The following is a 25,660-nucleotide window of genomic DNA, read 5'->3' as shown; positions in this document are numbered from 1 at the left end:
TATACAAAAATTAGTAAAAAAATATATTTTTAAAAGAAGATTAACTTAAAAATTTTTTAATATTGAAAATATTTCAATCATTTTACAACTACATGCACATTGTATAGAAATGCAAAATAATTAAAATAAATAAATCCAGTAATAAATCAATTGCAACTACACATGTACGCTCACACACACACACACACACACACACACACACACACACACACACACACACACACACACACACACACACACACACACACACTCTCACACACTCACACACACACACACACACACACACACACTCACACACACACACTCACACACACACACACTCACACACACGCGCAGCTTCTATATAGATTTATTACTGGATTAATTTATTTACAGAATTATTTTGCATTTATATACAATGTCCCAAGTAGCAAGAGAGAGAGAGAGAGAGAGAGAGAGAGAGAGAGAGAGAAAGTAAAAATAAGTCCCTTTTAATTAATTAAAAAAACGTTTATTTTCACGTTAATGTAATATACGTATAAATATTAATTTAATGTTAACTTAATTTCATTAATAAAATATGAATAAAATACTAATAAAATAAATATGTATTTATTTCATTAATATTTTATTAATATTTTATTAATATTTTAATAATGAAATATTAAATATTTAATAAACTTTAAATAAAAATAATGAATGTTTTTTTAATTAATAAAAAGGGACTTCTCATTATTTTAACATTTTTAAAATATCTTTGAAAATGAGTTTTAAACATTTTTTATACATTCTTGTGCTACTTGGGATGTGTGTAGTTGTAAAATGGAAATATTTTCAATATTTAAAAATTTTTAAGTTTGTCGCCTTTACAAAATATATTTTTTATAATTTTTGTATATGCCAATGTATTATAAAAAAATTGATATTGATAAATTTGAACTCAAGTTTTCTGGGTGACAAGCTGAAAATTATTCTTTCATTGAGCCATCATACGTTACTCCTAAAAGTTCTTACACGTCATAAGTATTTATGGAGTAGAGATTATACAATAACATCAATAATGTAAAAGAAATAAAGATTCAACATATTCGCCAATCTATAATTGCTACAGGATAATGAAACAAGACTCTCCTATTATCTCTCTATCGCGCTGACGATACATAAAATATCGATAAAAAAGTAGAAGTGAAAAAGCAATAAATTGCCAAGTCTAATAAGCGCCCGTGTCTTACATGTTGTATATTAGTTCACTCTGCGAATTATTATTTTATCATTATTATTTATCATTGTACAATTTGGAGACATATATATAAATTTTTGATACTATTTGTTATATATATACGCACATATGTGCATAAGCATATATAAAATTTACCAAAAGTGGGTGCTTATTAGTCTTGCTACGTTACTGCCTTCTGCTACAGAAGGCCAGAAAGCATTTTCAGGCCGTATCTCGCGTATAGCATGGTCACGTGATCAGCACGGTAGAGGAACAAGGATGACGTGATTATCGATCCTTGTCTCTCTACCGTGCGTCCGCGTGAGCAATGCAATGGTGTGTGTACGTGTACATACATACACCACTACATAGAACCTGGGAGTTCGTTTCTCAGCGTTGGCAACATTGAAACCGGAGTTTCGCGTTGTCACCGCGAGAGGCCTCCAATGTCAATTCGGAGTTTGCCTGGGCAGAGAGAAGCCAGCTCCGGGAATTTAGCCGGTCAACTTCGACTTTTTTAATTTTTTAATTTTTTTATCGTTTGTTGGTCGTTTGTTGGTGATTGTTGGCCTAATTACAACGTTTGTTGGTTTTTAATTTTTTTTTAAATTAAAAAAGAAAAATTAGCGTTAAGTTAGCCGGAAAAATCACAATTTTAATAAAAAAAACGGTCTAATCAATGCGAAATCGTCTGCTGATGATTGTTGGTCTAATTTTAGCGTTTGTTGGTTTATTATTAGTCTTAAAAACGAAAAATTATCTCACATTGAAACCGCATCTGCAGTAATCGAATATGATTGGTTTATTGCTTACGACTTAAGACTTATTTCTATAAATGTAAGGCTAAGGGCTAGTCTACAATAGAGTCGTAAGGTCGTAAACGTAAGAAATTGACCAATCACAGTTGAATTCGAGGAGAATAATCGACTGTGATTGGTCAATTTCTTACGTTTACGACCTTACGACTCTATTGTAGACTAGGCTTAACATCTATAAAACTGGCTATGAATACGGGCCTTAACATCGGCAGAAAATCGCGAAAAGAAGATCAAGAAACATGGTAGTGTTTCCTGTCTTTTTGTGACAAGCCATCGTATCGTGTGAACGAGAGACCGAGTGAGATTAAGGGGTAATTATTCAGTTTAGTGGCCTCACCTTAGATATCAATATATTTGCACTCATTCGACGCGTTTTTGCTTAAAATGAAAGAATCTGGCAGAAAAAAGTGTCGCTCTGCCCTGCAAAGCGAAATATTAACAGTTAAAGTTGATTACTTTTGGGTTAGGAAATCTGTCATATCGACATGATGAGCACTCTCTACGGTCACATGCACATGCTCTGTGATCATTTATACCATGAGTAGAACAGCTTACACACCACACACACGCACACCGGTGGGTGCAAGGGGGTCCTTCGGCCCCCCTCCCGGACCCACCCCGGCAGTAGGCACCACCCGGCGGGTGTGTGTGTGTGGTGTGTAAGATGTTCTACCAGAGAGAAACCTGAGAGCGGCCACCGCGATTCAGTGGACGCGTGTACTGATGCGCCCCCTGAGAAAGTAGACGTGAACTACGTCGTAACGCTCGGTAAAAAATATAGAATATGGTTCGAATCCGTGATATGGTTCATATCTGAACTACTCGGATAAGAACCGAGTTGAGAACCAAACCGATGAGTCAGACAAGGATCAACAATCCATCGCTCTGGCTTTGTCTCACCAACGATGAGCGTCTCGTGGACTCGTGCGGTGGCAGGCACGAGATTTCGCCTCTCGCGCGTAGCGTTCCACGTAATTCGAGGACAAAATTTTATGACGTTAAACTTTGGGCAATATATAAAAAATTAAATATATTAAATATAAGGTGTAAAATCAGATTATAAGTTGAATAAAAATTATATCCAGTTTGTTGAGTACATTAAAAAAATTGTTTTTTGAAAGTGTGTATTAAAAAAAATTGTTGAATTAATTTTGTTTTAGATGAATAAATATTCTAATTTGCATAAATAATAAAAAAAAAGTGCGAGTGACGGGAATGGAACCCGACTCACAATCAGTAACGTGATAACCACAGACTTAAGTGTACGTACTACGAGTGGGGTTCAATTCCCGTCACTCGCACTTTTTTTTTATTATTTATGGAAATTAGAATATTTATTCATCTAAAACAAAATTAATTCAACAATTTTTTTTAATATACACTTTCAAAAAACAATTTTTTTAATGTACTAAAAAAACTGGATATAATTTTTATTCAACTTATAATCTGATTTTACACATTATATTTAATACAAAATGAAACAAATAATAAAACGCTTTATTGAAAGTGCAAATTAAAAAATTGTTGAATTAAATTTGTTTTACATGAATAAATATTCTAATTTGCATAAATAATAAAAAAAAAGTGCGAGTGACGGGAATGGAACCCGACTCACAATCAGTAACGTGATAACCACAGACTTAAGTGTACGTACTACGATTGGGGTTCAATTCCCGTCACTCGCACTTTTTTTTTATTATTTATGCAAATTAGAATATTTAGTCATCTAAAACAAAATTAATTCAACAATTTTTTTTAATACACACTTTCAAAAAACAATTTTTTTAATGTACTCAAAAAACTGGATATAATTTTTATTCAACTTATAATCTGATCTTACACCTTATATTTAATATATTTAATTTTTTATATATTGCCCAAAGTTTAACGTCATAAAATTTTGTCCTCGAATTACGTGGAACGCTACGCGCGAGAGGCGAAATCTCGTGCCTGCCGCCGCACGAGTCCACGAGACGCTCATCGTTGGTGAGATAAAGCCAGAGCGATGGATTGTTGGTCCTTGTTTGACTCATCGATTTGGTTCTCAACTCGGTTCTTATCCGAGTAGTTCAGATATGAACCATATCACGGATTCGAACCATATTCTATATTTTTTACCGAGCGTTACGACGTAGTTCACGTCTACTTTCTCAGGGGGCGCATCAGTACACGCGTCCACTGAATCGCGGTGGCCGCTCTCAGGTTTCTCTCTGGTTCTACTATACCACAGAGCATGCGCATGTTACCGCAGAGAGTACTTGTGTCATCGGTATGACAGATATCCTAACCCAAAAGTAGTCAATTTTAACTGTTAATATTTCGCTTTGCGGGGCAGAGCGACGCTTTTTTCTGCCAGATTCTTTCATTTTAAGCAAAAACGCGTCGAATGAGTGCAAATTTATTGATATCTGAGGTGAGGCCGCTAAACTGAATAATTACTCTTTTATCTTTTCAAGTTGATAAGCTCTCGCTCAAGATGGATGAGTTTTCTCAGGATATGCAGAAACTCTTGTTAAAGGAAGAACGAAGAGAGTATGGTCAATTGAAATTTGTTTCATCCCGAGCGATGAAGAAGACTTCATGTTTCATCGACAGACTGTCATTGACATCATTTAAAAGTACAATCTATTCCCTGAGGACAGTAATCCCAAAGAAACCAGGAGCATTATCTTAACCATTGCTCAGTGTTATAATTATCTTCGCTTGAACTAATTTTCTCTTGCAACAGCTTCTTCTGGAGGACTTGCTCTATGGTCGCTTGGTTGGCCTTTGGTCCACTTCATCGCCATATCTCTTTATACAGGTAATTCATATATATCTAATAATATTTAACAAAATAATGTTATTTTTTTTAGGCATATTAAAACACTTTTTTAATGGAATGTTTTTTTATTTTTATTATTACTATTATATATATATATATATATATATATATATATACATAATTTATGATCTTTATAATTAAGAAACAGAGAAACAATTACATTTAATCATACATTATTATATTTAATGCGTATTATAATTATAACAATTTTATGTGTATTATAATTATTTGTTGCACTTTTTATTTATATTATTATAATTTGTACAGATAATATGGCACCTGAAGTGCGAATCCATCTTAGTCGAATCACTTATGTACATACATACCATTGAATGCATGGAAATTCTGGATGTGGCGATTAAATATGTGGACGAGCTGGAAATGTCGCGCAAAGTGTTTGATTCTCGGTCTGAATAACAAGAAGTGTACAAAAAGTGCCTGCGGTTGCACTTGGGTATGCTGTCGGAGAAGGATGTGATGGAACGCGCATGCCAATTAGTAGCGAGCTTTCAGGCAATGTTGGACCTGCTCGGTAGTCCTAAATTCATCGGCGGTCCGGATTTATCCGAAGAGGCGAGATACGAGCAACATGGCCTTTTTCTGAACTGCATCTTTCGTCATATCAAAATATGCATGAGCAAGAAAATAAAGACTCCCATGGATAATCGTCATCTGGAAAACTGTTTAAGCTCACGTATGGCAATCTCTCACAACCGTGTAAATTACTATTGCATGTTCTCCGTCGACAAGGTGAAGTCTCGTGACGACGCTAGATCAGAAAGTAATCATATTGTTGGTGAATCAGATCAAGCAGATCGACTGCTACAAATACATGGGCTGGTTAGAGTTCAATGACACCGAAAACATGATCTCTCTGCAGCGTGCCATCATCATCGAATGCCACTACTTTATAAGCTTTATGAAGGAGAATGAAGGAGAATTTGTGAAAAAAGAGCGTTCATTTACTCGATTGCCTCTAGACACTCATAGATTCGGGAAACGGCAAGAAAATCATGTTGACTCTTCAAGAATTATGTCGTGGCATCGTCAATGACAAATCAGAGGGTATAAGAAAATTTATGAAGCGCTGCAAGGAATGGGATAAATCTATCTTGTATTTCCTCAATGAGAGAATACAGTTGCAGAAGGAAGAATGCTGTTTCTTGCTCGAGTATCTCCATCACATGTTCGCAACCAAAGTAGAAAAGTAACAAGCTTATGTGTTAATATTGAGAGTGATAATATAGCAAAATATACAAGATGTGTTACATCATAATAAAATCTGTGCTGTGACAAATTGGCAATAATCGTTTAAAATACTTGTACAATCCTAAACTCTTTATAACGTTCATGCAACACGACGTGTGCATAAGCGAATCCGAAAGATTGCTTATCCTTCTGATTTTTGTTGAACGCAAAGAAGGTGCTAACTACTCTAGTGGAGATTGCGATAGGTCACAAGTACGAGCGCATATTTACGCCGAAGGATATATTATTCCTGCGATCATTCTTCATTATACAAAAGGACAACGAATACAATATACAATCTGCTGATATTCTGCATATTCTGAAGAAAGTCTGTCTGCAGAAGGATATTACTTGGTCTTGCAAGGATTTTTCGGTTTTTTTGAATACCATACTTGACCATAAGGTGATGATATACAATATATATGTACATATATTAACATATACTGTTGTAACCGTAAACACTATGACCCAACCACGACCTAAAACCCACAAAAGAGAACGCAGAATCAGCATTTCAAAAGATATAGCGCGCGCCTCGAAATCAAAAACGCAACCGATTGCATACACGCGTTAAGACATCGCGACACATTCGACATCGTAAAACGCAGACGATGCAAAACCGATTGCATACAGGCGACACATTAACCGAAAAACAAAACCTACTTTCGGGTAATATAAGCGCGCCTGATTAACTCCTCGGGGTCGTATTCCGAACCGAGGACGACAAGTAATTACATCTAATCTATTGTGAGGACGCGCTGCGATTCGACATACCAAAGAATTGTACACATGAGTTGGAATAAACTCTTCTCTTGTGACCAAAGTGTTCTTTTCACCACCCTCGACACTCGGAGTCCTAACTCCTAAGACGAACGGACCCCTCAAAGTATCCTACAAATCCCGTTGTACCCTGAGAGGCACAACAAAATGGTGGCAGCGGTGGGATGCTGATACTGAGCAATAAAGGATATCTGACAATACAAGATTCCTGACAACAAGAGAGATCTGCTAAGTAAGGATCTGCCAACATCGTCAGTGCTCGAGGACCTCAAAAAAGGAATACCGAGAGAAGCTGCAGCGGACCAGAACAGGACCACCCAACCACGAGACAGCACAAGGAACCAACCAACAGCCGACCGTGCGAAAACGACGAGCGAGCGAAAGAAAATGCGTATCATCGTTATACTGTAAGTCAGCATATTGTATAATAATATTGCCTGAATGTCGGCACCGGCAAAAAAGAAGGTCACGTTTCAACGACCACGTTTTTTAAGCGCACCCGCGAAATTAGCAAATAGATTCGGCTTCGTAACGCCCGTGCAAGTGGTAGAAGAAGCGGCCCGCGATATTCGCGATAGCGTCCGAAAGAATCTCGAATCCGAATACCCAGGCGTAAATCCGCGCGAACCGGAAGCTCGCGAACCCGAAACCCAAGGCGGAACGGACAACCAGTCCTCGCCGCATAATAATAATAACGCAGGACCGAGCAATATCGATCGAACATCGGTTGATCGCGTTTCGGTAAGACGAAACTATTCCCCCGTGTCGTACGATAGTAGTATTTTTGAGATACCTGACGGAAACACTATGACACACCCCTCGGTCCCGTCCGACGACATAGATAGAGAAATCGAGCGTATGCGAACGCAGACTAGGCATGGCGCCGCCGCCCATTACGAGGATGCGGGACGTCCTAGCGAAGATCCGAGCAACGCGGTATTAGTCGAGGTTTTGCAGAGCTTCCGAGAAATGCAAGAGGAAATGAGACACCTCCGCGACCAGATGAGGGACCTACGTACAAACCGGGAAGACTTAAATAGAACGCGAATAATACACGAAAACCCCTATGCCGACCTCTCCTATGGACGAACCGTGAGCGATGTGCGCAGGCAAACCGCACATCTGCATGGTTTCTTACGACTGAAAGAAGCGCGAGACATGATACCTGAGTTCGACGGAACCTCCCAAGCCAGACTTAAAGAATTTCTAAGCGCCAGCTCCTACGCTATAAAAAATATTAACCCAGTAGACGAAAAGACGCTACTAGAAGCGCTACTCTGCACCAAGCTAAAGGGGAAGGCTATGCTCGACTTTGAAACACGCGACATAAACAACTTCGCCCAACTTAAACGGGAACTGGAAATCTGCTATCTAAGCAAGAGGAGCACTACCCATCTTCAGGTGGAATTCAATACCCTGAAGCAAAAACCCGGCGAAAGCGCCCGGGAATACGGAACACGCGTCGATAATTTAGCCATGGAACTGTACGAATCCATGATCGAAGGGCAGGCTTTCGGCAGCGAGCGCAAGCGCATTATACTCGATACGCTGCAACAACAAGCCCTGCAGAACTTCCAGATAGGCCTCCAGGAAAACATCCAGCTGATGGTACGAGCACAGCATCACACGACGCTACAAGACGCCATCGCACAAGCCAGCGCGGAAGAGAAAGTGAAGGGCCCGACAGAGCAGACACTGCGACCCCGGACCGACCAGACCGCTTCACACACAGGACACATCAATAAAACTATACAGTGTCACAAATGCGGGAAGACCGGACACCTCGGACGAGACTGCCGCACGAGCAGATACGCCAACAGATTCTCCTTGCCAAAACCACAAGGGAAAATCAACGCTGTTGAGAAACATTGCACCTACTGCAAAAAATCAGGTCACGGTCGTAACGAATGTTGGAGTCTGCACGGACGCCCGGGAAATACGCACACAAGGACAAACGGAAATAAGAGCGCCCAAGGCCATTCTAACACTAGTGGACAGCGAAAGAAACATACAACACCGGAGGATGAAGAAGACGAGGAAAACACGAAACGGCCGAGACCCGCGGCCGAGTATCAAATATCGCAAGTAACCACACAACTACCCACTACGACAGGTCTAGATCTAATGACTCTGCCCATACAAGAGGCAAAGAAGGGAAGGTTAAATTTACTCTTCGACACCGGCGCAACAGTGACCTTAATTAAATTAAGAAATCTAAAAGGGGAAGCCATGATCTACGAAGAGAAAATGGCATTGACCGGAGTAACGGGACACCAGATCCAGACCATAGGAAAAATCAAGGCCACAATAACCTTGAAGGACCGAAAAATACGGCATCCTATCTACATCGTGAAGGACGATTTCCCCATCGACTACGAAGGAATCTTGGGAGTAGATTTCTTGCAAAAGCACAAGATAACGTGTGATTACGACAAAAAACAGCTACAACTAGCAGAGACAATATTAAAATTACGCCCGTACCGCGCGCTAATGCTGAAGCCGCGAAGCGAAACAATCATCCCAGCCACCACCGACTCGAATAAGGTAGGCGTGGTACGAGCCGAAGAAATGCTGCCCGGAGTATTTATCGGACACTGTCTCGTAGAACCAGAAGAATTTTCATGCCCGGTTAGCGTTATAAATACAACCGAAAAATACATTAAAATGTCAACTCCATGGGTAAACATCGAGGAAATTACGAACACGGTGGCTCGAAGAGAGAATGTCCCGCCTCTCCAGGAAGCGCCTACACTCTCCCGCAGAGAGCAAATAAAAAATTTACTCCGACTACAACATCTCAATCAAGAAGAAGAAAAAACATTGCTTCAAATCTGTGAGGAATTCGGTGACGTGTTTTACCTTAAAGGAGACGCGCTGACTTGCACTCCGACTACGTCACACGAAATCGCGCTCCGAGCTGACAGTGCACCTGTAAATGTACGCCCATACCGATTGCCGGAGAAACACAAAAAAGAAATAAATAAACAAATAGAGGGCATGTTGAAGGACAAGCTAATCCGACCTAGTAACAGCCAATGGAATGCGCCTTTACTTGTGGTCCCCAAAAAAACGGATGCGGAAGGAAACCGAAAATTACGCATAGTTGTAGATTTCCGGAAACTTAATAATTTAACCATAGGCGATTCTTTTCCAATACCGAACATAACGGATATACTAGACCAACTGGGAAATGCAAAGTACTTCACCACCTTGGATCTAGCGTCGGGCTACCATCAGATACCCATGGCCGAGCCCGATAAATGCAAGACTGCATTTTCCACACCGTATGGACATTACGAGTTCAATCGAATGCCATTCGGGTTAACGAACGCGCCAGCTACATTCCAACGGTTAATGAACTCCGTGCTGACGGGACTACAAGGGATCAAATGTCTCGTATACTTGGACGATATAGTAATATACGGTAACAGCCTAGAGGACCACCACATGCGACTCGCCGAGGTTCTCTACAGATTACGTAAACACAACTTAAAACTCCAACCAGACAAATGCGAGTTCCTTAGAAAGGAAGTAATATATTTAGGGCACATCGTTACAGAAAAGGGGATCATGCCTGATCCTTCCAAAATAAACGCCGTACAAAAATTCCCCACTCCCACCAAAGCTAAGGAAATACAAGCGTTCATAGGTTTAGCAGGTTACTATAGAAAATTTATAGAAAATTTCTCAAAAATTGCTAAACCCTTGACAAAATTAACAAAAAAGGAAGAAAAATTTGAGTGGAACAGCGAACAGCAAAACGCATTTGACACGTTAAAAAATAAATTAACTACCGCACCCATACTAAAATATCCGGAATTCGACCAGGAATTCCTCGTAACAACGGATGCCTCCGATTACGCCATCGGAGCCATACTGTCGCAAGGCCCGGTAGGACAAGACCGCCCGATTGCTTACGCAAGCAGAATTTTGTCGCGGGCGGAACATAACTATAATACTACTGAAAAGGAACTACTAGCCATAGTATGGGCAGTAAAACATTTCAGGCCTTACCTGTATGGTACGAAATTCAAAATTATCACCGATCACAAACCATTAGTATGGTTATTTAATGTAACGGATCCTGGATCGCGATTGATGCGTTGGCGATTAAAACTTGAAGAATACGATTACGAGATTGTACACAAGGCAGGCAAAGCTAATAAAAACGCCGACGCACTCAGCCGACACGTAGGTGAAATTAATAAAATCGATGAAGAAGAAATTAATAAAATCGATAAAGAAGAAATTAATGACACAAAAACAGAGCGGAAATACACGGAAGAGGAGAAACGCCGCATACTATATGAGTATCACGACGCACCCCTAGGAGGACATCAAGGGACCGAACGCACCATTAACAGAATCCGGTTACTACACAACTGGAAAGGACTGACTAAGGACGTAGAAAACTATGTAGCAAGATGTGAACTCTGTCAAAAAAATAAACTTTCGCGAAAAAACAAAGCACCGCTGGTAATAACAGATACCGCAAGCAAACCATTCGAAAAATGCGCTTTAGACATCGTAGGACTCCTAACGATCTCTGTTAATGGGAATAAATATGTACTTACCTTCCAAGATAATCTAACTAAATTTAGTAAAGCGATTCCGATAACTAATCAAGAAGCCGCAACAATTGCAAGGGAATTCGTAACAAAAATTATCTTCGAACATGGTATCCCAGAAAAGGTCTTAACCGACCAGGGTACAAACTTCCTTAGCGAAATGTTCAAGGACGTCTGTAAATTACTAAAAATTGAGAAAATTCAGACAACTGCATACCATCCAGAAAGCAACGGAGCCTTGGAACGATCACACCGTACCTTAGCAGAATACCTTCGCCACTACATTAATGCTGAACAAACAGACTGGGATGAATGGACATCATACGCAATGTTTGCATATAACACCACACCGCATACAGCCACGGGGTTCACGCCGTTCGAACTACTTTACGGGCATCAAGCAACCCTACCTACGGCATTATCGCAACCCCCGAAGCCGACATATACATACGATGACTACGCGCAAGAATTGAAAGAAAAATTACGCGCCGCCCAGCAAATCGCAAAGGAACACTTAAAAAACGAAAAGGTGAAAGCAAAGGATAACTACGACAAAAAATCGAAGAATACCACGTTCAAGGTAGGAGAAAAAGTACTATTACACAACGAAACCGTCCGCAGGGGCCGATCCAAAAAACTCGATGCATTATGGACCGGACCGTACACAATCATCGACAAAATCTCCGATGTCAATTATAATATTAAAGTAGGACGAAAGATAATAAATACACATGCGAACCGTTTAAAAGCGTTCATAGAACATTAAGAAAGCAAAATTTCGGCACATCTATTTCCATTCCAGAGCGCTAATGACATGGAAGATGCAGCCTATTACCGCAAGAAAGGACCTAGAAGAGGAATACGAGGTAGAACAATTTAATCGAGAGCCAGGGATCTACTTCGAAAAAATCGGTTATCTACATCAAGTAGAATCCACCTGGAAGTTAATAATTAATATAGACCTAGGAACCTTAAATAAAAGATTCCACGATTTACAAAATTATATTGATCACGGACACCTCCTACACAAGATACAAAATAAAGAAAGCTGCCAAATCCAAAAAACGATTATCGAAACGGAGAATGATAAATTAACACACCTCTTAAAACGAGTAAACACCATATACAGGACACCGACAAACAAACGAAGAGGACTACTCGACGGGATCGGGACACTAGCAAAAACACTCTTCGGAACCATGGATGCCAATGACGACAAGGTCATCAAGGAACAACTACTCCTCTTACAAAATCAAGAGCAAACACTGCATCACACGATGAAAAATCAAGTAAAAATTTTAAACACAACAATTGCCCACATCGATAATCTGGAAAAAACAACCCAATACAACGAACAACTACTACTCAATTTTACCACCAAAATCCAAAAACAGATGGCAAATCAAGTACAACGAGAAGAAATACACGAATACTTCTCCATAGTTAATGCCATAATAACGGATTTGATGAGAGACGCGGAAGACGTCATCGAACACTTAATGGCAGTAAAAACAGGAAGGATACATCCGAGGTTAATTCCGTTAGATCAAATCATAGAAAGTCTCAAGGAAGCCACGTCACAAGTGCCCCAAGGACTATTCTTCCCCTTCGGAATCTCCGAAGACAATTGGTTCACGATTGAAAAATTCGTAACCGTTAGCGCATATTTTAATAACCCTTACGTACACACTATTTTGCGCTTCCCACTAATTTCGCATCCTAGATATAACATAGTGAAGGCTATCCCCCTACCGAGTTATAGCCACGGGAATTTATTTACCTTCGCAGAAATAAACCAACCGATAGTAGCCATTGATAACGAAAATCAAAACTATCTAACAATAACGCAAAGTAATTTAGAAAAATGTATTAACGTAGACAATCACTATATATGCGAACAAAATAGGCCCATCTATCACATAAACGACAATGCGATCTGCGAAATTCAAGCATACACACACACCCCCCCGGGGCAAAAGTTATGCGACATACGATATATACATTCCAATCATACCATATGGATTGAGCTGACTAACCAGCACTCATGGTTGTACTCCACACTTACCGAGCAGCCGATAACCATAAACTGCCAACACCATGAAGAATATAAGACAACCATCGCGGGGACAGGACCAATTACACTAGGCAACACTTGTAAATTAGTAACAGCCGACATGATTGTAAAAACTTCGGGAACCATAGACGGCACATATCTCCAAGCGTACTTACCAGAATATAATATCTCAAGGTTAAAAATCGAAATACCAGCGAACCTGAATACAATACAGTTAAAGAAAATAATTCAGAACCCTACCGAACTAAAGGATTTAAGCTCGAGACTACAAGATCTAACAGAAGATCTAGACAACGTCAGCGTCAATCCGTTTTTAAAAAAACAAGTTATATATCCAATATCAGGTGGCACAGCCATTCTTATTATAAGCACAATAGCCATAATATTGTACCGAAGAAATAGAAGACAAAACCCACCACGTGAAGAATAGGGAAAAGGAAAACTCGATCCGTTTTCTTTTTTCCGCGGGGGAAGGGTGTTGTAACCGTAAACACTATGACCCAACCACGACCTAAAACCCACAAAAGAGAACGCAGAATCAGCATTTCAAAAGATATAGCGCGCGCCTCGAAATCAAAAACGCAACCGATTGCATACACGCGTTAAGACATCGCGATACATTCGACATCGTAAAACGCAGACGATGCAAAACCGATTGCATACAGGCGACACATTAACCGAAAAACAAAACCTACTTTCGGGTAATATAAGCGCGCCTGATTAACTCCTCGGGGCCGTATTCCGAACCGAGGACGACAAGTAATTACATCTAATCTATTGTGAGGACGCGCTGCGATTCGACATACCAAAGAATTGTACACGTGAGTTGGAATAAACTCTTCTCTTGTGACCAAAGTGTTCTTTTCACCACCCTCGACACTCGGAGTCCTAACTCCTAAGACGAACGGACCCCTCAAAGTATCCTACAAATCCCGTTGTACCCTGAGAGGCACAACAATACATATAGATGACAGGGTTGGGCAGATACTTCAAAACAAAATATTTAAATACAAGATACAAGATACTTTTTGATATATATTTAAATACTATTTAAATACTTTGGTTTTGACATATATTTAAATACTAATTGTATTTAAATACATTTATAAATACTTTTAAATACAATTATTCTTCAAATTTCCTGATTATATATTGAAAGTAGAATTGTATGAAAATAGAATCAAAAGTAAAATCAGCACTTTGAAAGAGAGATAAGTTTATTTATTTTAACTTTAAACTTCGTAAAATAATAATAATTAAAATAATAGACATAATGGCATATATTATATAATTTATATATTATATATAATAGCATATATATTATAGTAATTTAAGTATAGGTTTTTCAATACAGTATACATTAGAGTATACTCTATTTATTTATCATCACTACAAACTATAACTTTGGTAATTCTTATTGCCTTTTAAAAATACCAATGTTTCAAACATTTTGTCAGATAGAAGGCCACGAGTAGGCGAATGTATAAATCCCGCAAAAAAAAAAAACAGTCTACAGGAGCAGAAGAACATAGACTAGTATCAAATTTTATAAACGCCTTTTTCACACGTGGGATAATAATGTAATTACATAAATACATTTAAATACAAGATACATTTAGATTAAATAATTAATTACAAAATTCAAGATACTTGATTATTCGATATTTAAATACTGTATTTAAATAAGATACATATCTAAATACGTATCTCAGATACTTTAAGATACATATCTGCCCAACCCTGGATGACATTATACAGGGTGTCTTATTTTAACTTTTACATCGAGATATCTCGAAAAACAAAACTTCCATCGAAAAATATTTAATACAAAAACTAGGATTTCGAAGGGGACGTCTTGTCTAAGCATAGTTATCTTATTTTAGGTGAAAGTATTTTTCAGATTTTGAGGTCGTTACTTTTGTAATCGAAATTGCCATAATTTTCTTACATTGATTCTTTGTAATATTTACCGTAAAAAATGTTTAGAGTGAACTAGCCGAAAAAATGAATGATTTATGAAATATTTTATGCATCATTCCGACACATTTTGACAAAGAATATCCCGTAATATATTCATTTAGAGCATAAAATATTTCGTAAACCATTCATTTTTCTATTGTTCTACTCTGACAATTTTTTACATCCAACGGAATCACCATAATTTTCTTACATAAATCGATTCCTATTACGAGGAATTTAAAAAAAATGATGACTTTAAAATCTCAAAAATGTCTCTACCTGGAAAAAGACTATATTTACAACAAAACGTCCTCTTTAAAATCCTACACTTTTTGTATATATATTTTTTGATGGAAAATCTTGGTTTTTGAGAATTCTCAATATAAAGTTAAAATGGGACGCTCTGTATAATATATAATTATAGATAAGATGTGAGGATAAATATTTCTTGGAACTCTGTTTATCATTTTTTTATATTTTTCAACAATTTCTCTTTTACAGTTGATAACTCCGGATGATCTGATAAACATCGTCTACATCCCCTATCTGATTGACAGCAGTTTCCACTATTTCAATTTTCTCTTCGTGCTGACGCACATATTCGATATCGTGATAGAAAGAGTTTGCACGCCCAAAATGGATTACCCACTCCTGAGCATAACGATGACCAAGAAGATGTTAATAAGGAGATGCAAGTCGAGCTGCTTGAGGAGCACTATTCACGATCTGATAGGCCATATAACGCGCATATTGTTCTACATATCGAATATACTAACGATGAATCAGCAGCGCGAGGTGATAGACGCGATCGACGCGATCAACGACTGCGTGGAGATAATTGATCGTGCCCGGCTGTTACCCCTGTGGGACATACTCAAACGGCACCAATCTTGAATATAATCCAAGATTACGAGAGACGCTGCTTCGCCGTGCATCGACGATTGTGCATGGATCTGTTATGCAAGCCCAAATTGCGCGAGTACGTCCAATCCTTTCGGCTCGATCGGGAGAGCTTTCTGCGTCATATGATCTTGCACGCTACCGAGAAGGAATACGAGGTCTTCGCACTCGAGTTGACGACGATATTCTGGTGCAACTTCGGTTGGACCAACAAGATGGAAGCCTACGAAAATGTACTGCGCATCACCGGCGAGGCGGCGCAGTTAGATATTCCACAAGACGTTTCCCAACATGTTCGTATTGCTGATACGCGCCCTCGTCAACTATTACGACGTGTTCGTCACATTAATCACAATATGAACGATGAACAAATGGCGATCCATCATATTCTGATGAAAACTCTGTACTCCTTGAAAGATTCGACCGACAAGACATGCTTCGGCCAAATGTACGGCCTCCTGTTCGCGCGTATTAAGGACAGCTTAAGAATATTCATTTATAGAACATTATTTCCACGAGGTTGACGACTGGATTGACGTGTACCCGGTGTACCTCGTTCAATGCGAGGGACTAATGACGCCCGTAGAAGAATCCAAAAAGTAAGTGATATTTAATTTCTCTTTTATTTTTTTATTATAACGAGATCTTCACATTTCTTTTTAATTTTTTTATATATTATATATTTTTTAGTTTATTTTTAAATTCCGTTTTTTATTATTTTTCATTTTTTTTAATTTAAAAAGGAAAGAATATTAAAAAAAAAAACTTTGAAAGCTATCTTCTATATTTTTTATCGGAAAAAATATATATATTGCAGAATAAAAAAAATACACAAAATAGAAAAAGACGATAATATTGTAAAATTTGTGTATTTTTCAGCAGCTCTAACGACTCGGACAGCTCAGATGATGATGATGCGAGTTTGAAAGATACACAAGTATTAGAATAGGCTCCCAAGTTAACTAACAAAGAAATCGAAATGTTTAATTCCAATAGATTTATACGCGAATGCATCAAGATATCCAACAGAGAAACGCGCATTGTTGTCAAGCGGATATGAGATGTTATATTCGCAAAAGAGGAAGTGTAATTAACTTTGATAAAGTGTCAAAACAATATTTGTATACACCATCTTCTTTTGGTATAATTTTATATAAAAAGAGTATGCTCTTGTGTGTTCATAAAATATTTCTATTAGGATACATCCTTTTCCTTTGTTTTGATACGATCGAATAAGGCGCTTTGGTTTTCTCGCGAAATTAAATAAGACGAAGTGTGCAAATACTTTTTTTTTACACTATATAAAATTCGATATTTTTTATTACTGATTGTTCTTTACAATTATTTATTTACAAACAATTTTCAGATCAAACGTTTCGAAAATTCTATAAAATTGATTAGTAATGTAAAAAGGGATACATAAAAACTACATTTGAATAATCGATGAAAAAAATTGCTATTCTTTTAAAGTAATACATTACTAAATATTTTTTCGGAATTTCTGAAACATTTGATTTGACTCGATTTTGCGAGTTATTTTTCTAACTAACTGCCACAACATAAATTCTATAGTATACTTATCAAGTTGCGAAGTAACGAACCGAGTGCTATATATGTAATCTTGCATTCTTAGTAAGATAGTCGTGTAAAAAGACAGAAGGTAACGAAAGATTGCTCAACTGCACAAAAGAATAATTTCGCGAGATAGATATCGTATTTTATATAAGGAGACGGAAGCAAAAAATTGCACACCGCGCGTGAATTTTTTTTTTCAAGTATTATTCTCAAGGAATTTATACTTTGCGAGCATCCGATTATTTTACATCTAGAGATCCCATATGTAGGATCATCTCTTTTGCTTCGCTACGACAAAAAAACTGCCAAGTCGATTACGTACTGTACGTTACTGTATATGTTGTAAGAAAAAATATACATTACGAGTAACAAACTATTTTAATGTGGCTTTTTTAAAAACACCGTTTGGAGTTTCTTTTTTTTTTCCCCCCAAACTCGACAATCATGCAATAATACGATATCATGCTTGACACATTTAATGTGATGTGAAACATTAGTGTAAATATAAATTACATTATATGTCTTAAATAGAAGATAATATTTTGTTCGAATTACACACGCGCGTTATTTAAGATGTTATTTTTCTTTCCTATATTTGATCAAAAAAATATTACTATAAATTTATTATTTATACACACCTTATGCTTGATTATTTATATTGATAAAAAAATTTATTTATTTTATTAATAATTTTATTAATCAAAGAATCATGTATTTTTTAATACACTCGTCAACAAAATTAACGCATATGTATTTTAAGTCAAAATTTTGCATAATTTCAAATAAGCATAACTCCGCTAAAAATGATCGTATTTGAAAAATTTTTTTTTCATTGTCAAGCTTGAAGTATACTTTAAAAACCATTCGTCAAATTTTTAATTTATCCTCTCCCCCCGTACGCCACTGCTTTAAAAGTAAGGACGTGTTTTGTCTCTAAAAAATTGCGTACTACGCACTCCACGGGGTGGAATAAATTTTTTTCACAAATCTTATCAAAACTATCGTAAAATGTGGACTTTTTACTACAAATTTAAAAAAAAGCAAAGTTCGTACGATTTTTTTTCGCGGAGTTATTACATATGAAAGTTACCCATACATTTTTTCCATTTAACGCCAGCATTAGTATTACTCGACACGCACCACGAGGTTGCTGGTTGGATTTGGCGCATAATGTGTGTGTGTGTGTGTGTGTATGCGCCCACGCGGGCGTGCGTGTAAATTTGGGCTCAAATTCCTTAACAACAATTAGAGCATGCATTAATATGCGTGAACGTATAGAAGAAGTAATCTGAAGACGAGGCGGGAACACACAATTTTGAATGAGAATATTCCTACATTTCCCTCTCCTAACCATACGCACGCACGCATAAGCACGCACGCACGCACACATACACACACACAACAGAGAGAGTTTGGAGTCATTAAATGGAAAAAATGTATGGGTAACTTTCATATGTAATAACTCCGAAAAAAAAAACGTACGAACTTTGCTTTTTTTTTAAATTTGTAGGAAAAAGTCCACATTTTACGATAGTTATGATAAGATTTGCGAAAAAAATTTATTCCACCCCGTGGAGTGCGTCAAAGTACGCAATTTTTTAGAGACAAAACACGTCCTTACTTTTGAAGCAGTGGCGTACGGGGGAGGAGGATAAATAAAAAATCTGACGAATGGTTTTTAAAGTAGAGACTTCAAGCTTGACAGTGAAAAAAAATTTTTCAAATCCGATCATTTTTAGCGGAGTTATGCTTATTTGAAATTATGCGAAATTTTGATTTAAAATACATATGCGTTAATTTTGTTGACGAGTGTATATTTTATATCATATTATTTAAAAAAATTTAATTAACAAATTTTCGCTTTGTTAATATTATTTGACAGAAATCAGCTAAATAAAACGTTAATTTGCTAATTAAATTTTAAAATAAAAATATATTATAAGAATTAAAATAATAATATTATAATAATATGTTATAATATTTTTTAAACTTGATTAATATTTTTGACAGTTATCAGCTGATTTCTGTCAAATAATATTAATTGCAGATAAGGTATTATAATTTTTTATACATAATTATTATTTCAAATTTAATTAGCAAATTTTCGTTTTATTAATATTTTTGACAGAAATCAGCGAATATAACTGTCAAAAATATTAATTAAGTTTGAACTATTGTAATCTATTATTTAAACATATTGCTATTTTAAAACATTATTATTTTATGGAGGCTTGTATCACTCCACACATCTAATAACTTTTTAGACAAGCATATGCGATATAGCGGCATATCCAGAGTTTTTAAAAGGCGACGCATGAGTTCGACAATCTTACCCCTCCGCGGTCTACCAACCCGGGAGAGACATGCTACGAACGAGACTCTCGCAATTTTTACCGACGGACTTTCGCCGCTTCCGTTTTTTATTGTTACTTGCGTTTAGTATGTAATGTTAAGTTCATTTTGTCTGGTTAATTTGTAGCGCTGAGGATGATCCAAAAAAGGGATCAAAACGTTCGCAATATTAGTTTGATTTTATAATTCTAATTTTAGTTTTATTTTTATTATTAATTTTATTTCTTATGTCCATCTAATAAATCTCATGTTAATATCTTAGTTTAACTTTTCATTGCGTTGGGTTCCTATGGCCATGTTATTATTACAATTTTTTAAAAATATTGGAACCTTTTTCTTTTTATTATTATTTTAATTTTTATAACATATTATTTAAAAATTTAATTAGCAAAATAAAGCTTTATTAATATTTTTGACAGAAATCAGCTGATTAAAACGTTAATTTGCTAATTAAATTTTGAACCAATATGTTTTAAAAATTAAAATAGTGATATGTTTTAAATAATATATTATAGTTCTTTTAACTAAATTAATATTTTTGACAGTTATCAGAGCTGATTTCTGTAAAAAATATTATTCGAGTTTAAAGTATTATAATATATTATTTACAACATTATTATTTTAATTTCTATAACATATTTTTATTTTACAATTTAATTAGCAAATTAACGCTTTAATCAGTTGATTTCTGTCAAAAGATATTAATCGAGTTTAAATAAACTTTATATTATTTTTTTTTAAATATTCTTTTTAATATAAGATCGAAGAATGATGTGCGCGCTTGTGTTTTTCTTTAGTCCCTTTCTGAAAAAGACATATTATTGATATTTGAAAGTGTCGAAGTTCTCTTGAAAATCTTGAAACGTATTGTTGCCTCTCTTCCGCGTTGCCGATTGGTTCTGTCATGGCGCTTATTTTGTGAGCGGCTGTCATTATTTTGACAGTTGTGTGCATCGAGCAGTTAATTGTGTATTGAAAGTTATGTGTATCAAAAGATTTTGTGTATATAATTGCAATTAGTTTGCGAGTAAATTGTTAAAATCTGAAGAACACGTGTTTATTAATTTTGGGATTGATTGGTCTCGATTACAGTTTTTCAGTTAGAAAGGAAAAAAACATGCAATAACTATATACTTTGTAAAATGGAATAAAATTGAAAATGATTGTTTAGTATCGCAATGCAACTATCTAAGAATTATATTAGAAAAAATAGAATGATTTATATATTGAGTGATTTATTTATATTGTTGCAATAGCAATTATCTATCACTAAACCAATGCAAGCAAGAAGATGTTATAAAGCATTTTGCAGTATTTTATATGTATATTTAAATATATGAGATGTATATAAATATTAATCATTTTCAATAGAAAATTGAAAGATGTCATGGGAATAAATCTGGCAGTAATGGCAATAGCAGGAAAGAATGAAAATTGCGATAAAGTTTTGAAATTATTTAGTATGTGTTATTATATATTTTATAATTTTTTTGAATTTTTATAATATATAAAATATATATATATATATATATTTATATATATATATGTGTGTATGTATGTATGTATGTATGTATGTATGTATGTATGTATGTATGTATATGTAATATGAGAATTCAAATATCTTTTTTGTACGTTTACAGGTAAAATAATGAAGAGTGTGAAAAGTTTTAAATCACGACCTTTATTTTATGATTAATTAGCACAAGTAATTACAGGATTAATATTTACTTCATTAATAATCGCATTAAAGATAAATTTGTTAATTATAATAATATGTCGTAAATAATATATAATATATTATAATACTTTATTCGCGATTAATAATTTTTGACAGAAATCAGCTGATATACAAGCTGTCAAAAATATTAATAGAGTTTAAAGTGTCATAATATATTATTTAAATCATATTATTACTTTATTTAATTTAATTTTAAACAAATTGTTAAACTGCTAATTGACAGCTTGTCCATGTTACGAATATAACACACAACGCAAATGTCAAAAATATTAATCAAGTTTAAAGTATTATAACATGTTGCGACTTATTATTTCTATTCATTGCTTCTCGTCATCACCTGTTAAGTAGATATCAAATATACGCGGTATACATGTCACGCAGGCTCAAAAAGCATTATAATATACATTGCATGCGCGCGATAAATACGTGGCAGGATCAATATATTAATAAATACCGCGTGTCGAGCTTTCTTCTTCTTCGCGAGCAGTCAAGCCGACAAGATCGAAGTTTCACATCATGTTCATATAAATCACGATCGTCCCTCTTTATTAAATTCCCATCATAACATATTATTTAAAACATATTATTATTTTATTTAATTTTATTTTGGACTAACTGTCAAACTGCTAACTGTTAACCCTCGTGATGATAGCCTTTCGATGCTACAAATATAACACGAGTCGACAGAGAGCCAATCAGCATTGCGGGAAAGAGGCAACAAACTTCGAGACTTTCAAGAATCGACTTAATATGCCTTTTTTAGAAAGGGATTAGCACGCAGCGCGCGTTAACGTGCGCGCCTTCTTCGACTTATTAACTAAATTACTAAAAATCTCAATAATATACTTATTTTTTAATATAAAATTCAATTAATAAGCAATCATTTATGTCAAAATAAATTTGTTTAATTTTTAAGTAATTATTAACATTTAATTTTTCAGTTATTATTTCAAATTATTATAGGTTATAAAAATTATATTAAAATTTATTTATTTATTTATTAACTTATTTATTATTAATAATTAATTTTACTAACGGATTGAATTTGCAAGCTTGTATCTGTATGGTAGAAAAATAATATGCAAATAATGTACTATTGAAAAAAAATAAGCGATGAATTGTTGGTTCTTTATATTAAACAAATAGGAGCCTGCAAATTCTTTTATTTAATATACATAATAGAAGTCTACGCCCTATAGAGTCCACGGCTACAAAGCATCAATTTTTAATATTCTAAAAAGAGTGTGCAAACTTTCTTATTTAATATACATAATATAACTATACTCCGCATAGGGTCCGCGACGACATAGTTCGACTTTTGAAAATTAAAGACGAGCCAAAAATTCATCACTTGCATATTTCAAAAATATATCGTGTGCAGATTATTTTTATATCAAAAACAAACGAGCGTACAAATTCCTTTATATAATTTAAATAATATAAAAATGCCCGTATAGGATTCGCGGCGACATAGTGTCGACTTTTAATATTTAAAGATGAGCCAAAAATCGATATATACGAGCGATTAATTTTTGGCTAGTTTTTAAATATTAAATATCGACACTGGATCGCCGCGGACACTATGCGGCGTATTCTTATATTATGTATATTAAATAAAAAAATTTGTACCCTGGTGTCTGCATGGTACAAAAATATTCTACAAACAATGTACTATCGAAATATACAAATAATGAATTTTTGGCTTGTCTTAAAATATTAAAAATCGATAATGTCCCCGCGAACCCTATGGGACGCATTTTTATATTACGTATATTACTATATTTAGAGAAGCCAAAAATTCATCGGTTGTATATTTTAATAATATATTGTAAAAAGATTATTTTTATACCAAACAGATACGAATCTTCAAATTCTTTTATTTAATATACATAATTTATGTATGCGCAATATTGGATTCACGGCAATAAAGTATCGATTTTTAATATTTTAAGGCGAGCCAAAAATTCATTGCTTGTTTTTTTGAATAGTACATTGTTTGCAAAATATTTGGTACCAACCAGACATCAGCGTACAAATTCTTTTATTAAATATACATAATATAAGCATGCGCCGCATAGAGTCCGTAGCGACATAGTGTCGATTTTTATATTTTAAAACGAGCCAAAAATTCATCTCTTGTATATTTCGACAGTACATTGTTTGCAGAATGTTTTCGTACCAAGGCGAGACACCAGCGTACAAATTTTTTTATTTAATATACATAATATAAGGATGCGCCGCTGCGCTAGTGTCCGCTGCGACCCAGTGTCGATTTTTAATATTTAAAAAATATCCAAAAATTCATCGCTCGTATATTTCGATGGAATTTGGCTCGTCTTAAAATATTAAATGTCGACACTATGGCCCATATATTGGATCTTTTTTTATCGATGAAATATGGGCTTATGTCGCTGCAAACCCTACACGTCGCATTCTTTTATTATGTATATTAATTTAAAAAATTTGTACGCCTGTATGTGTTTTGTATAAAAATAATCTACAAATAATATTGTATATCATCGAAATATACGAGCAATGAATTTTTGGTTTTTTTAAAAATATTTAATGTAGATAATTTGTTGCCGCGAACTTTATACAGCACAGAATTATATTACGTATATTAATTTAAAAAATTTGCAGGCTCGTATCTGTTTGGTATAAGAATAATCTGCATACAATTTACCATTACAATATATCAGCGATAAATTTTTGGCTTGTCTTAAAATATTAAAAGTCGACACTGTCCGCAGACTCAACGCTGCGCATTCTTAAATTATGTATATTAAATAAAAAAATTTGCAGACTTGTATTCGTTTGGTATAAAAATAATCTGTAAACAATCTTTGTATTAAAATCATAAAAGCCTGCAACTTCTCTTATATAATACATATAAATAAAAAAAATTTGCAGACTTGTATTCGTTTGGTATTAAAATAATCTGTAAACAATCTTTGTATTAAAATTATAAAAGCCTGCAGCTTCTCTTATATATAATATATATATATATATATATATATATATATATATATATATATTATATAAAACATGTTGTGACCTTACTTAATGACATGTAAATCACGATCCTAAAATTTCGAAAAATTTAATTATTACCATTGTTGATTAAAATCTATTATAATGTTAAAGAATGCGTTTAAAATTATATGAAAACATTAATAAAATAATGCTCAGTTCGATAATAAAACATATTTACAAAAGATATGATAAAACCTTAACGTTATAGTATCTAAATCGCGACCTTAAAATTTTGAAAAATTAATTATTGCTGCTAATAAAAACTTATTAAAAAATGAAAAAACGCGTTTAATAATATCAAAATATTATCGAATATCGAAATAATATCGAAAATAATAAAATAGTCCTACGAGAGGTAATAAAAATATTGAAAAAAAACTATTGTCATGTATCTTATCTGTAATATATCTTAAAGTAACAAATAATTAATTTACTGCAATATATATCTTAACATAACAAATAATTAATTTACTGCAATGTATATACGTATATATCTTAAAATAATTAATTTAATTTAAAAAAAAAGTGTGCAAATTAGAAATTTGCACTTTGCTTTCTCAATATTTTATTTCGCTTTTTGTCAGAGGAAGCTT

The 25,660-nt window shown here is 34.9% G+C and overlaps 1 pseudogene across 1 annotated transcript; it reads left to right on the top strand.

The window, feature by feature from the left end:
* Positions 1-2,219: 2,219 nt before the first annotated feature.
* LOC145938338 (uncharacterized) lies at positions 2,220-17,318 on the top strand (annotated as a pseudogene). Its single transcript, XR_014425704.1, has 5 exons — positions 2,220-2,327; positions 4,473-4,819; positions 5,108-6,491; positions 15,971-16,968; positions 17,249-17,318. The product of XR_014425704.1 is annotated as an uncharacterized LOC145938338 (transcript).
* Positions 17,319-25,660: the final 8,342 nt, after the last annotated feature.

Source organism: Prenolepis imparis, unplaced genomic scaffold, assembly GCF_030444845.1.
Source record: "Prenolepis imparis isolate NDT839.2.m4 unplaced genomic scaffold, iyPreImpa1.0 SCAF_1, whole genome shotgun sequence".
Lineage (NCBI taxonomy): Eukaryota > Metazoa > Arthropoda > Insecta > Hymenoptera > Formicidae > Prenolepis > Prenolepis imparis.
Note: the sequence above shows the minus strand (reverse complement) of the source record. Positions and strands in the feature narration are given on the sequence as shown.